Source organism: Psammomys obesus, unplaced genomic scaffold (assembly GCF_907164565.1).
Source record: "Psammomys obesus unplaced genomic scaffold, mPsaObe1.curated_primary_1811, whole genome shotgun sequence".
NCBI lineage: Eukaryota > Metazoa > Chordata > Mammalia > Rodentia > Muridae > Psammomys > Psammomys obesus.
This window is the reverse complement of record NW_026596095.1, coordinates 4,735,882-4,749,017: the sequence shown is the minus strand read 5'-3', so window position 1 is coordinate 4,749,017 and position 13,136 is coordinate 4,735,882. Positions and strand designations below refer to the sequence as shown.

General features: G+C 41.9%; 1 protein-coding gene across 1 annotated transcript in view; it reads left to right on the top strand.

The window, feature by feature from the left end:
* The first annotated feature begins 298 nt into the window (after nucleotides 1–298).
* Slc35a3 (solute carrier family 35 member A3) overlaps nucleotides 299–13,136 on the top strand; it is a 44,371-nt gene continuing 31,533 nt past the window's right edge. The window contains exon 1 of the mRNA XM_055628137.1: nucleotides 299–622. The gene's annotated coding sequence lies outside the window, so the exon portion shown is untranslated. The remainder of the gene's footprint in view (nucleotides 623–13,136) is intronic.

Below are 13,136 nucleotides of genomic sequence, written 5' to 3'. Positions count from 1 at the left end.
CACTAAGCCTATTTTGGATTCCCAAGACTCTCCAGGTCTGTCACGGTGGGGGCAGCGGTCATTTCCAAAGGAAAAAGTTGGCTCCTAGACTAAGGTTGGTAACCTGCACCAGGGATAATCTCGTTTTCAACTAATTGCTGGTCATTTTCAGGAGCCAAGATCCGCCTCCCGGTTCTCGGTCAGGGTTCTTTGGCCCAAAGGACTTCGCCCTTCCTGAAGTTTCGGGTTATCCTGCCACTGTGCTGCTGGAGTGTCTGGCAGAAACACCCTTCCTATCACTGTCCCGCAACCGTGAGGCCGACACGGGAGCTGCACAAGGAGCAGCCCCGGTGCGATCACCTCAAAGACGCGGCCCACAAGCGCGAAGCTGGGTCCGACGGAGCCGAACAAGGAACGGCGTTTGCCTGGGCCGAGGCGGAAGCCGGAGCCTTTGGCGGACGGGACCGCGGGAACCCGGAAACGCCTGGGCCGCGTCGAGGCGGTCCGGGGTACCGGAACGGCTGGAGCCGGCGGCGCTGCGGGTCAGCGGTCGCGGCGGAGCCGACGGGCTCGGCAGCCTGGGGCGCCGGGCGTCTCGGAGCCCGGAGCTTCGGTGCGGGTAGCTGGTCGAGCCGCACGGCGGGTGAGCGGAGTGCGCTGGCGGGGAGCGGCGGGCGCCGAGGCCGGAGACTGTGGGCTGGGCTGGCGTGGGGCGGTTGAGGTACGGGATGCTTGGGCCACCCAGACTGCAGGGGAGGGCTGCAGCTCACGTTCAGAGCGAGCAGATGAATGGGCGCCTTGTCCCTCCGGCCCGGACGTGCTTGAACGTTCTGGGTGGAGAAGGAAAAGGTCCTGAGGGGAGGGGTGTGGCAGACAGTTTGCCTGCAAGTTCCAGACTGGCGGGCCGAGTGCCCAGGGGGCCAGGCTGGCGGCCAGTCTTCCCTGGAGCTCCCGTCCATCCTGGAACTCTAGAGTAGGGACAGGTCTGCCGGGAAAGGACTGTGTGCTCGCTCAAGAAGCTGCAGGGACTTCAAGAGATGGAAAGGGTGCCCGTGGTAAGGCTAGACCAAAGGCGATGGGTGTCTGAGACCATGCGAGGTGCCCATCAGAGAGTGTGTGTGTGGCGAGTGGTGCGGGGGTTCTGAGTATTGAAGAGTGGAGGAGTTCAGTGAGTATTTTTATTTAAGTCAACTAAAGTTTCTGCTAGTTCAAATGAATTAAGGGATATTAAGTATAGTAATGGGCCTTACTGTAGCAAGGCACTTAAACTTCCTTTTGAGAAGCGTGTCCTTTATTCTCTTAAGTGCAATATTTGAATATGGCATCAGAGTTGAGTATAGGCACTTGCTTTGGTAGTTACAGATGACGTTTGGTTGTTTCTCACGGTTTAATTCCATTGCTACTGACTCAAAAGTTGTTTCCTTTCGAAGAATGGCTTCTACGTTTACATTTTTTACTAACTTTCCTCCCTTTAAATTTTTTTCTACTGAGTCTTCTGTTTCTTTCTGGCTCCTTCCTGATGCACTATACCAATAAATTCCAAACCGAACTCGCCGCTTTTAGTCGGGCTGCCTTTCAACTACTCCTGTTCTGATAGCAAGCACGGTCACAGGCGCCCTCTCTTCTCTTCCTATCTTCTGTGCTTAGGGAGGTAGGCGGGGGGGGGGGGGGGGGGGGGGGGGGGGGGGGACCCGTGGAATGAACCCTGTGGGAATATTGATGGAGCATTATATCACTGAGCTGTTGGCATGTCTTTGTGACTTCAGTTCTTTGTAATCGCTTTCTTAAAGGCGGAGATTTTTAATGGTTCTGGGGGTGGAACATAGGGCATACTGAATGCTAGGTAAGTGCTTTGCTCTAACCAAGAATAATTTTAAATAATTTAGGCAGACATTAAAAACCCTTCAAAATTTAAACTCATCCATGACTCAAATTAATGTAATCCTTTCAATCTTTTTAAAAAGTTACTTTATCCAACATATTGTATGTTTTTAGACAACCATAGGCTTTTTATATTTATGTTTTATTTGTTTGTTTCATTTGAGATAGGGTTTCATATCATAGACCTCCAGGCTGGCTTGGAGCTTAATAAGTACCCCAGGATAGCCTCAAGTAGGACAATTATTATTGGTTCCATTTTTTAGATGACTATTGAAGATCACACAGGTCGAATAATTTGCCCTCAGTTCTATATCACTTGAGTTTGAAATGGATATAATATGTACTCAAGCATGTGCCTTTTGAGGAATTTAATATCCCGAATGAATGTGGCAAGGTTTTAGAATCATTGGAAACAATTTCTCAGTTAAAAGCCTTATTTTATGATTCAGCAACTAGGGCTAATGAGAATTATGATTCAGTAACTTCTTTTCTTGAAAAATTTAGAGTTTCTATTTGAGGTTAAATAATTTTAAGTTTAGATCAGTGTGAATTGATGCTTAATATTAGATTTTCAATTTAAAAACCAGCAAGTGTATGTTAAATCTATTTAGCCTAATTGTCTCCATGAATGAAAAAGTATAGTGCTGTGATGTGTGTTCTTTCTCTCTCTCTCTCTTGCTCCTTTTTTGTTTTGCTGAGATTTGTTGGGGATGGGTGTAGGGTTGGGTCCCTTTAGCACTACAGTCTTGTGCCACTACGCCTATCGTGTTTATATATGTATGCATTCAAATTTATTTTAATTTTTGAAAGATCTTCTTTTAACATTTATTTTCTGTGTATTTTGCCTGCCTATATGTATGTGTAACACATGCATGCAGTGCATTCAAGAGGCCAGAAGGTGGTTCTGGAGTCTCTGGAACTGGAGTTTCACGTGTTTCATACCCCAGTGCTAGGAGTTGAACTCTGGTCCTCTGCAAGAACACAATGCTCGTAATCCTGGGGCCAGCTTTCCAGCCCTGTATTATATTTTTAGTCATCTTTAAAGATATGTTTTGTTGTTGGTATTTATTTTTGGCAATGACTTTTGACGCTAGAAGGTTAACCAGTTGTCTGCCCAAAACTGTTTATAAACTACATTGAAGGTACCATCTTAAATGAAACCATTCCAATAACAACAGAATGACTAAGTTATTCGACTGTGTATCCTAGGTTGGGCAGCATGGTAGAAATTAGAGTTAATCCAAAGTTGAAGCTTTAGGTTACATTAGGTGAAATGCTAAGAAACAAGTTCACTCCACAAAGAAAGATTCACGTATAACTTTATACCTACTCTGAGTTTTTGTTTTCTCCTCCTTAAAAGTTGGGTATTTTTTCTGGAGCCAGCGAGATGTCTCAGTGGGCATTTTTATTTTATGCGTATGGGTGTTTTGCCTAAATGTACATCTGCATCACTTGTATGCAGAGGCCAGAAAAGGACGTCAGATCCCCTGGAACTTAGTTGTAATTATTTTAGCATTTTATGTGGCTGAGTGTTTTGCTTGCATGTTATGTTCTTGCAGCACAAGCATACAGTGCCCTCAGAGGCCAGAAGAGGGCATTGGATCACTTGCAACCAGAGTGACTGACAGATATGAGCTGTCATGGAAGACCAAGAGTATTGTAAGATCCTGGTGGCCCTTCCTCCATAAAAATAAAGACCTTAGTTGGGCAGACTCTCAACTAGCTCATCTAACTTAACCAGACCACTTAGCCCCATCCAGTCTTATTGCTGGTATACCTTCCAGGCCTGCTCCTGTCTTTTTGCAAAAGTTTTCCTGTTTGCTTCCCAGAGTTTCTTTCTCTTTCCCAGGAAGTCCCGCCTCCCACTTCTCTCTCTGCCCAACTATAGGCTGCCAGCAACTTATATTATCCAATCAGGGACAATTTAGGAGGCTATGGTCACACAATGTCAACGGGAATAGGTGAGAATCTGCCCATAGGACAACAAGAATCCTGGGGGGCAAGCAATCAACACTTGAACACATAGCAGCTCCAGATGAAACCCGACATCTAGGAATTGGAATTGGGTCCCTTGGAAGAGCAGCCAGTGTCTTAGTCACTGAGACCTCTCTCCAGCCCCAGAAGCTTAATCTGGAAAAGAAGTGATATCTTCTTTTCAGGTTATATTTATATGAGATAATCTGTGTGTGATGACTAGCAAGAAACAGGGCATATTAGAGATGTTCAAGGTTCTTACTTAACTTATAAAGTTGTATTTATTAGAATACATTGAGAACCAGTTTTGTCCCTTGTCTGACAGATGTACGGAAAGACTTGTCAAAGCTGTACCACCCTGACCCCTGAAAGCTCTAGAGTTCCTGGGAATGACTTAATTCACAAAGAGATCATTCTTCCTGAGGATTTAAATACTAAGGATTTTATGTAGCCTTTTGTTACTCCAACACAGAGCAAATACCTAATGTGACAGATGTTGCTGGTGAGCAACAAAGGGAGTACAACACTGAAAAGAAGAAAATCTCGGCCATGTTGCCTAACCTAGGATGCACAGTCACTTACCTTTTTTTGTGTGTTTCAGTCACTTATCTATCTTTTTTGGGGGTTAGGGGTGGTTTGTTTTCATTTGAAATGATATCATCTGTGTGGTTGATAAACAGTTGCTGGCAGAGAACTAGAGAAGCTGATTAACATTCTAGCTTCAAAAGTCAGTGTCATAATGTGCCTCTGATAAATTCGTGAGCACTCTTACAAAGTAGGGGGAGGGGCTAAGTCGCTAGAGTATGGCAGGGGTAGTTGAGTGGTAGCACGTGTGCCTGGCATGCAGCAAGGCCCAGAACTGGCCAGGGAGTGGGGAGAGAAAAACACTCCCAGGGCTCAGAATACTATCATCTCTCTGGTTTTTTTTTTTCTTCCTTTCTCGGGACAGGGTTTCTCTTTGTAGCCCTGTCTGTCCTAGAACTCAATCTGTAGACCAGACTGACCTTGAACTCATAGAGATCCACGTGCCTTTGCCTCCCAAATGCTGAGACTAAAGGTTTGCAACCACCACTGACCGGCATACTATCCTCCTTTAGTGGAGTTTTCTGAGCCCTGTAGGAAGGGGTTTTTAAAAGAGACAAATACTCGTTCAAAAATACATACATAAAACAATGAATGATTTGAGATAGGCAGTGGTTTATGACAGGAAATTTAGGCTAAGGCCAGATTATGAGCAGCTGTGTGTCCTCTGTTTGATAAGGTGTCAGCTGAACTTTACAAACAAGAAAAGGATGTGATTAAATGCATATATTCCTAAGACACCTGCAGTGTGGAGAGTAAGTTAGGGTTGGAAGAGCCTGAGCCTGTCCACATCAGTCAGCAGGCAGTGTGAAGGACTTGAATAAGCACAATATCTAAATGTCTGAGGCTAGAAGAGTATGGTTGTGGTGGGGGAGGTGGCACTACACTCTTATGTTTTGATAGTGGCAGTAAAAAGGATAGTGTATTGGTATAGCTCGGTGTTAAAGTGCTTGCCTAGCATAGTGAGGCTCAGGCTCCTATCTCTAGCATAGCTAAAAAAAATCTAGAATAAATAGTAAAGAATCACTTTGTAACATTAGCAAAGTCCCTCTGATCCTGTGGAAATTAATACTTTTTGTGAAGGAACTGAATGGGCTTTGAGGTTTCCACAAGAGGTTGAAGTAATTTTTCATTTATATGATGTTTTTATTTCATTACTGAGTCTATATTTCTATAAAGCATTTATTGAACAAGTATTATATGCAAGGAATTAATTTATGTCCCAATTTTCCTGATAACTGATTGATACTTTATTTTATTTTATGTTTTGAGGCAGGGTCTTTTTTAGTTCTGGCTGTCCTGGAACTCCATATGTAGATCAGACAGGTGTCAGATTCACAGAGGTCCTCCTGCCTCTGCCTTTTCTTCCCATCCCCCCACTTTTTGTGTGTGTGTGTGTGTGTATTTGTTTGTTTGTTTTTCTGATTTTTGTTGTGTTTATTTTTCAGGCTGGATCTCTCAGTCTTGGCTGTTGTGAAAGTTGCTAATGTAGAGTAGGCTGTCCTCAAACTCAAAGAGATCCTCCTGCCCCTGTGCCCTGAGTGAGCGGATTAAAGGCACGGGTATACGAACACCCTGGCCTGACCAGTTCTTTTTAAGTACTGAAATTTACTTGTCTTCTGTACATCTGCATGCATGTATATATGCATTTTTGTGATACATATCAATCCCAGCACCTTTTGCATGGTAAACACATACTTTACAATTAAACTGTACTGCACACACACATACCCAAGCTTAATTCTTGCCAGCTTTCTTTCCTAACATTAAGCACTTTCTTCCTAATTAGATATAGAGAAAAGTTTATTTGCTTTTTAAATATAGCAGGTTTAAATCCCTACATTAGTTTTTTTGTGGTGTAAAAATTAACACCACAGTTTGGTAACCTAAGACAACAGCTCATTCTCTTACCAAAAGCAAGAAATCCAAAAATCAATGTCATCAGGGCTTTACTCCCTCTAGTAGTTCTAGGCAAGTATGTATTCCCAATTCCAGTTGCTGGTGGCCGCCTGCATTTCTTGGCTTGTGCCTGTAAGACTCCCAATTCTGAAGACTAGCACCTTCAAATTTCTCCTGTCATCCCACCCCAAGATCATGGTGCATTCTGTTCTTGACCTTTCAAACGTCCTGCCTCAGTTTCCTGAGTAAGTGAAATTATAGGCATGTATCACTGTTCCCGGTTATTTTCTTCATCTAAAAATGCTTTTTGTTTATTGAGGTATATTAACAAATATGAATTGTATATACAAGGAATATAATGTAATCTTATGTAAACCAGGGATAATTTCCTTAACATGTCTATCGTTGTACATGGTTATTTGTATACATTTGAAGGGGTGCTACTCTTGAAAGTTATTCTCAGCAAATTTCAAAGAAAAAGTGTAAGAAAGAACTGTGTTTTCTTGGGTTCGGCTGTCTTCTGTGTCTGGGACCTTGTTAGATTCATAGCACAGCACAGGGCACTGCTGGTAGCAGGCCTTGCACTTTACTGACACCTTCCATTTCTTCTTGTGCTTTCTCTTCAGACTGCTCTGTTGGGTTTCCCTGACCTTGGGCTTGTAGAGAAAGAATGAAGCAGCCTTTGTCACCTAAAATCATTTTGTTGGCCATTTTTCTCTCAGTCTCTTAACTGTGAAAGAAAAAGAGTACAATACTGAGTATTTGGTGGGTACTATAAACATTGTAGGTGTTACTCTGTGTAGAATAATATATTTTTAAACATTTAAGAAGAAGGCACAGTAGTTGGGCAGTGGTGGCACACACCTTTAATCCAGTCGCTGTGAAACAGAGGCAAGTGGATCTCTGCTTGATTGGGGCAGACCTGGTCTCTAGAGCTAGTTCCAGGACAGACAGCTACACAGAGAAACCCTGTCTCAAAAAACAAAAACAAAACAAAAAGATACAGTATTTTTTATTGTGTTTTACTCCAGATCCTCATGTTTTCTTATATGACCCCTCTTTCATGAGTTGAGGTCTCACTACAAAGCTCCGGGAGGCCTGAAATTAGCTACATAGACCAGGCTGGCCTTGAACCTAAGCTCCTGCCTCTTTTGTCAAATGCTGGGGTATAGGTGTGCACATTTGGCCCATCTCCATGTTGTTGATTTCTTTATCTTTTGCTTGTTTTTTGAGACAGTATCTCATGTAGCCCAGGCTGGCCTCCAGTTCACTCCATAGCATAGAAGACCTTGAACACTTTCTGACCCTTCTCTGTCCACTTCCCAAGTAGTGTGGTTATAGGCTTGTACCATTAGTCCCAGCTTCAAGATTCTTAATTTCACCTGCATTTGAACATAGAAAGGGTACTCTTTCCATAACCCTCTCCAAGGAACAAAACAGGTACAGGCTTTAGTAACCAGAATGTGGTATTTTGGGGGACATTTAACCTAGTACAACTTTTAAGGAGTTTTGATGTATTGAGAGACATAGTACAAAAGTGCGGAATATAGGATCCTGAGATCCTGTAATTTTCTAAATTTAGTCTGCCTTTTATTTCAGCTTCCCATAGGATCAGACTAGATTGATTTTTCAGAAGTGCTAAGTTTGTGAAGTGCAGTGCTGTAGGTGACTGTAGAGGAGGATGCAGGAAACTGTTACTTCTGTAGGATGAGCTATCAGTATCTCCTTCACCATTAATGTGGTCAGATTGGAGAATTAATTCCAGATTTTTGTCATTATGATTCTCTTACCTCTGGATAAGAGGTAAGACCACATTTGGTCTCAATAACTGTACCAGTAAGGGCTCAGTTAGGAAAGCAGAATCCTCCAGTGTTATGCATAAGGCATTTGGAATAGCAACAAGTGAAGTAAAGGTAAAAGAGGGCATTGGGGAATTAGGTTCACCTGCTAAGTAGCACACATGTAGGTTGAACAACTCAGGGCTTCCAAAGAAGTCCAGGAAGTCAGCCCTGCCCACATCCTGCTACCAGAGCAGGACTGTGGAATAAAGTTGGTGGGAAATTTATGGAGCACTGTCACCTCTGAAAAGAAACTGAGTCTGCGTTCACAGTTAAGAGTCTGATCGGGGCTGAGGCCTCTGCTACCTAGTTGGGAAGAAGGGCTGATTTCTAGGTCAGCAAGGAGAGTGAGGGTGTATTGCTCTCACTCTGTCAAACAACGTTACATTACATTTTTTTTTCCTCTATTTATTTAGTGTGTCTGGGGTGCATGCTGTGGCACCTATGTGAAAGTCAGTACAGCTTGCGGGAGTTGGTTCTCTCTTTCCACAATGTGAGGTTCCACGGATTGAACTCAGGTTGTCGGGCTTAGTGGCAAACACTACCCACTGAGCCATCTCACTACCTCCCTTCCTACATTTAACCCTGAGTCTTCAGTTAATGTCTCTTAATTTGCATCTGTCCTCTAAATATTGTGCATGCTTAGTGTTTACCTGATGATAACACAGAACTATGTACAGAAAGGCTTTGCAGCTTGTCTAAGCTGACATAGTTTCTCTTTTCCTTTTTACCCTTTGTTTTTTTTCCTGTCATAGAAGTTCACATATAGTTATCCATAAAAAAAGAAAAGTTCATATATATTTTTCACTTCATTTCTCCCTACCCCTCATCTTGAATTGTTTGAATGTATCTTCCTTGCTGAGGAATAAGGCCATGCAGAAACAAGATGGTTTAGATTGTTTTGATTTTTACTGAGTACCCAAATGCTAATGACAACATTGGCCATATTAGTGTGACTTACATATTTGGTGGCTTGTTCCAATCTGGACAGTGGAGTGTTGTTTATATTTTTAACCTGTTGTTTCCTTCATTTTGAAGTTTTTATAGTGGTTAACCTCGTTTTCAAATTATTCTCTGTTCTTTGGAGAATGCCTTTAACTCTTGCCTTTAGTGGTAGGAAATGGCTGTGGGTGGTGGTGGGGGGATGACAGTGTAGAATAGTTCACGGCAGGAAATGGGGCGTGTGCATTTCACTGCTGTGTGACCACACAGTGGAAGGGTAAAGCTTTTCTTACTGAGCCATATCATTACTTTCCCTATTGCTGAATACTGAACAACTTTTATCTATAAATTGGCATAAAATAGGTTTTATATTTGTATAGTTGAAGAAATATTTGAACACTTGATTTTGCTTGATTGTAATAATTGAAATTCTGTAGTCTATGAAAGAACAAGTTAAAAATTGACAGAGCTGTTACTTACACCAGTGATAGTGTTTTGTTTAAACAGTCATGGAACACCTTGAGGAAGAAAGGGCAGTGAGAGACAGTGAAAAGATATTTAACTTGGAATATACTAGGAGCTTGTAGGCACCAAAATGTCAGTTGAGGATGTGGCTTAGTGGAAGAGTTCTTACCTAGCATTTCCAAGGCCTCAGGGTCTAGCCACAGCATAACAAAACTTAAGTTATTCTCTTTAAAGAGTCATTGACTTTTTCTTATGTATCTAAAAATAACTCAACACTCAGAACAGTGATACACATCTATAATCACTGCTGAAGCAATGGACTGCTACAAATTAGAGGCCAGCCTACACTATATGGTGAGACCTGTCTCAAAACCACAGGGGCCAGAGAGAATGTTCAGCCTTTAAGAACATAGACTGTTCTTCCAGAGGACCAGAGTTCGTTTCCCAGGACCCACATTAGGTAGCTCACAAACTACTTGTAACCACAATCTCGGGGGAGTTGTCATCTCTAGCCTCTGTGGCTCCTACACTACTTATAAATACACATATATAGTTAAAAATAATAAAAACCCAGGTGTGGTGGTGTGCTCCTTTAATCCCAGCACTTGGGAGGCAGAGGGAGTTGGATCTCTTGACTTGGAAGCCAGCCTGGCCTACATAGTGAGTTCTAGGACAACCATGGCTACACAAAAACCTGTCTTAAAAAACAAACAAATAATAATAATATTTAAAAAACAAATATTAATAATAAAAAAACAAAATCACAAAACTATTACCCCTGAAATTGAGCTATAACATACTGTTTCAGTTATAGATTAAAACTGATCAGATCAGTATTGTGAGTTATGTCTTTTGTTTATAAAAATTTTTTTTGTTTTCCCTACAAGATTAGTATATATAGCAAGAGCAGTATACTGTTTGGTTGATTTGCATACCATATATTCTTAAAATATGTTTATTTTGTGTGTTTTTTTCTGTATTTCTTTATTATTATTATTAATTTAAGTTATTTATTTGTTTATTACAATTTATTCACTTTGTATCCCAGCTATAGACTCCTCCCTCATACCCTCCCAGCTGCAGACTCCTCCCTCATGCCCTCCCAATCCCACCCTCTCTCCCTCTACTCCTCCCATGTTCCTTCCCCAGTCCACTGAGAGGGGAGGTCCTTCTCCCTGACTTAAGCCTATCAGGTCTCATCAGGACTGGCTGCATTGTCTTCCTCTGTGGCCTGGTAACACTGCCCCCAACCCCCATGGGGGAGGTGATCAAAGAGCCAGCCACTGAGTTCATGTCAGAGACAGCCCCTGCTCCCATTACTAGGGCACCCACTTGGATACTGAGTTGCCATGGGCTACATCTGTGCAGGGGTTCTAGGTTATCTCCATGAATGGTACTTGGTTGGAGTATCAGTCTCAGAAAAGACCCATAGGCTCAGATTTTTTGGTTCTGTTGCTCTCCTTGTGGAGGGGTCCAGGTCTTTCTATCTCCCCCTACTTTCATAAGATTCCCTGCACTCTGCTCAAAGTTTGGGTATGAGTCTCAGCATCTGCTTTAATACCCTGCTGGATAAAGTCTTTCAGAGGCCCTCTGTGGTAGGCTCCTGTCTTGTTCCTAGTTTTTACCCTCTTCTGATATCTTTCCCATTTGCCTTTCTGAATGAGGATTGAGCATCTTACCCAGGATCCTTCTTCTTGCTTAGCTTCTTTAGATGTACAGATTTATATGTACAGTATGTTTATCCTATATTATATGTCTAATATCCACTTATAAGTGAGTATATGTCATGTGTGCCTTTCTGCTTCTGGGATACCTCACTCAGGATGATCTTTTCTAGTTTACAGATGGCTCAGCCGTTGAAGGCTAGGCTCACAGCCAAACATATGTTCATTTTTATATGTATGTGTAAAAGGAATTTTTATTCACCTGATGTAATTGTCATCTTGGAGGATTAATGCCTCAGGCTGCTAACCTAGGTCTAGTCCTGGAAGCTTCTAGCCTCTGTACAATGTTACCTATGTCTACAATGTTCAGCCTTTGAGACTTACTGCTTAATAAATTCATCCTTTCTTGTTCTACCCAGCTGACTTATTCAATCTGGTTTTTCTCTCGGTCCTGAATTGCTCTGCTTGGCCTCAAACTAACTCCAGCAATCTGCTCTGATCTCTCATTCTCTGGCTTGTCCAGTCTTCACCTGAATTCTCCCTCTGCAACCTGTCTCTCTATTACTGTCCTGGTAAAAATGTATCCTGTCTCCTGTTCTCTGTGCTGCTCCCGTAAGTGGCTTCCCTTTCCTGTCTGTTCTCATGAGAGTTGGGTGTATCCTATTCTGTCAAATCTTTCTCTGATTTATCACTTTTTCTGCCATTCAATTAAACATCCCTTTCAAACATGGGTGCTTCCTTCTACAAACTAACTTTACTTTCATTGTTTGGGATTAAAGGCATGTACAACCATGCCTAGACCTAAGCTTTTCTTTACCTGAAACTGCTGTATACCAGGCTGGCCTTGAAATCAGATCTGCTTGCCTCTGTCTCCTAGATTAAAAGCATGTTTATATTCCAGCCGAATCATACAGACCTAGAAGGTGTTTGGATGTGACCTCTTGCCAGAACAGCTATGTTTTGAATTAAAATTTCTCAATGTGTATGTGTTGCATGCATGTGTATGTGTGCACTATGTACATGCCTATGGTACTTGAGGATGCCAAAAGAGGGCAGCAAATCCCCCGAACTGCCACGTCGATGTGGAAACGGAATCCAATTCTTCTCTAAGAGCAGCAGGTTGTCCTCACCCCTATCTCTGCAGACCCCTACCCCCATTTATCTTTTTAGTTAGCTAGAAGAGATAAATATCCCAGTTTCAGAAAGCAAATCGGCTGTGATGAACTTTGCCAGTAGTATATAGATACAAGTTAGTGAGGTTTTCAAACCTGGGAGATGGTGAACAAAAAATAACAACTGAGCTTAACATTTCTGAGTGTTTCTTTTTAGTTCATTTATTTAGAAAAACCTTAAGAGGGCTGCTTTTACATCAGTAGTTGTTTGGGGCTAGTAGCTAATAGAACTTATGTTTGCATAACACTTATATGTACATGTAATGAGGCATGATTTCTATCACACCCTGGCCTCCAGCTCATTGTATAGTAATTCTCCTTCCTTAACCTCCTGAATGCTGAGATTACAGGCATGTGCCACTCACCCAGCTTGTGTCTTCATGTCTACTTTGTTAATGTTACTGAGTTTTAATGGACTATTATGTCTTATTAAGGGTGTGTATTTCATCATTAGTGTTAAGAAAATATAAATATAGCTCACTCTAAAGTTAAGTTTTGTTTTTACAGTAGAAGAAATATTTCAGAATATTTTAAAATACTTATTCTTTTAAAATATGTGTGGATGTTTTGTTGTTGCTACTCTTTTTTTTCTTGATATTATAGCACTTTGCAGTGGAGTTCAGACAACCTTTCATATTTCTCTTCCTGCCCCAGTGTCCTGAATGTTGAGATTATAGGTGTATGGCACTAGGTCAGGACTTTATTACATTTTAAGAACATTGTGTAATCATATAACCTAT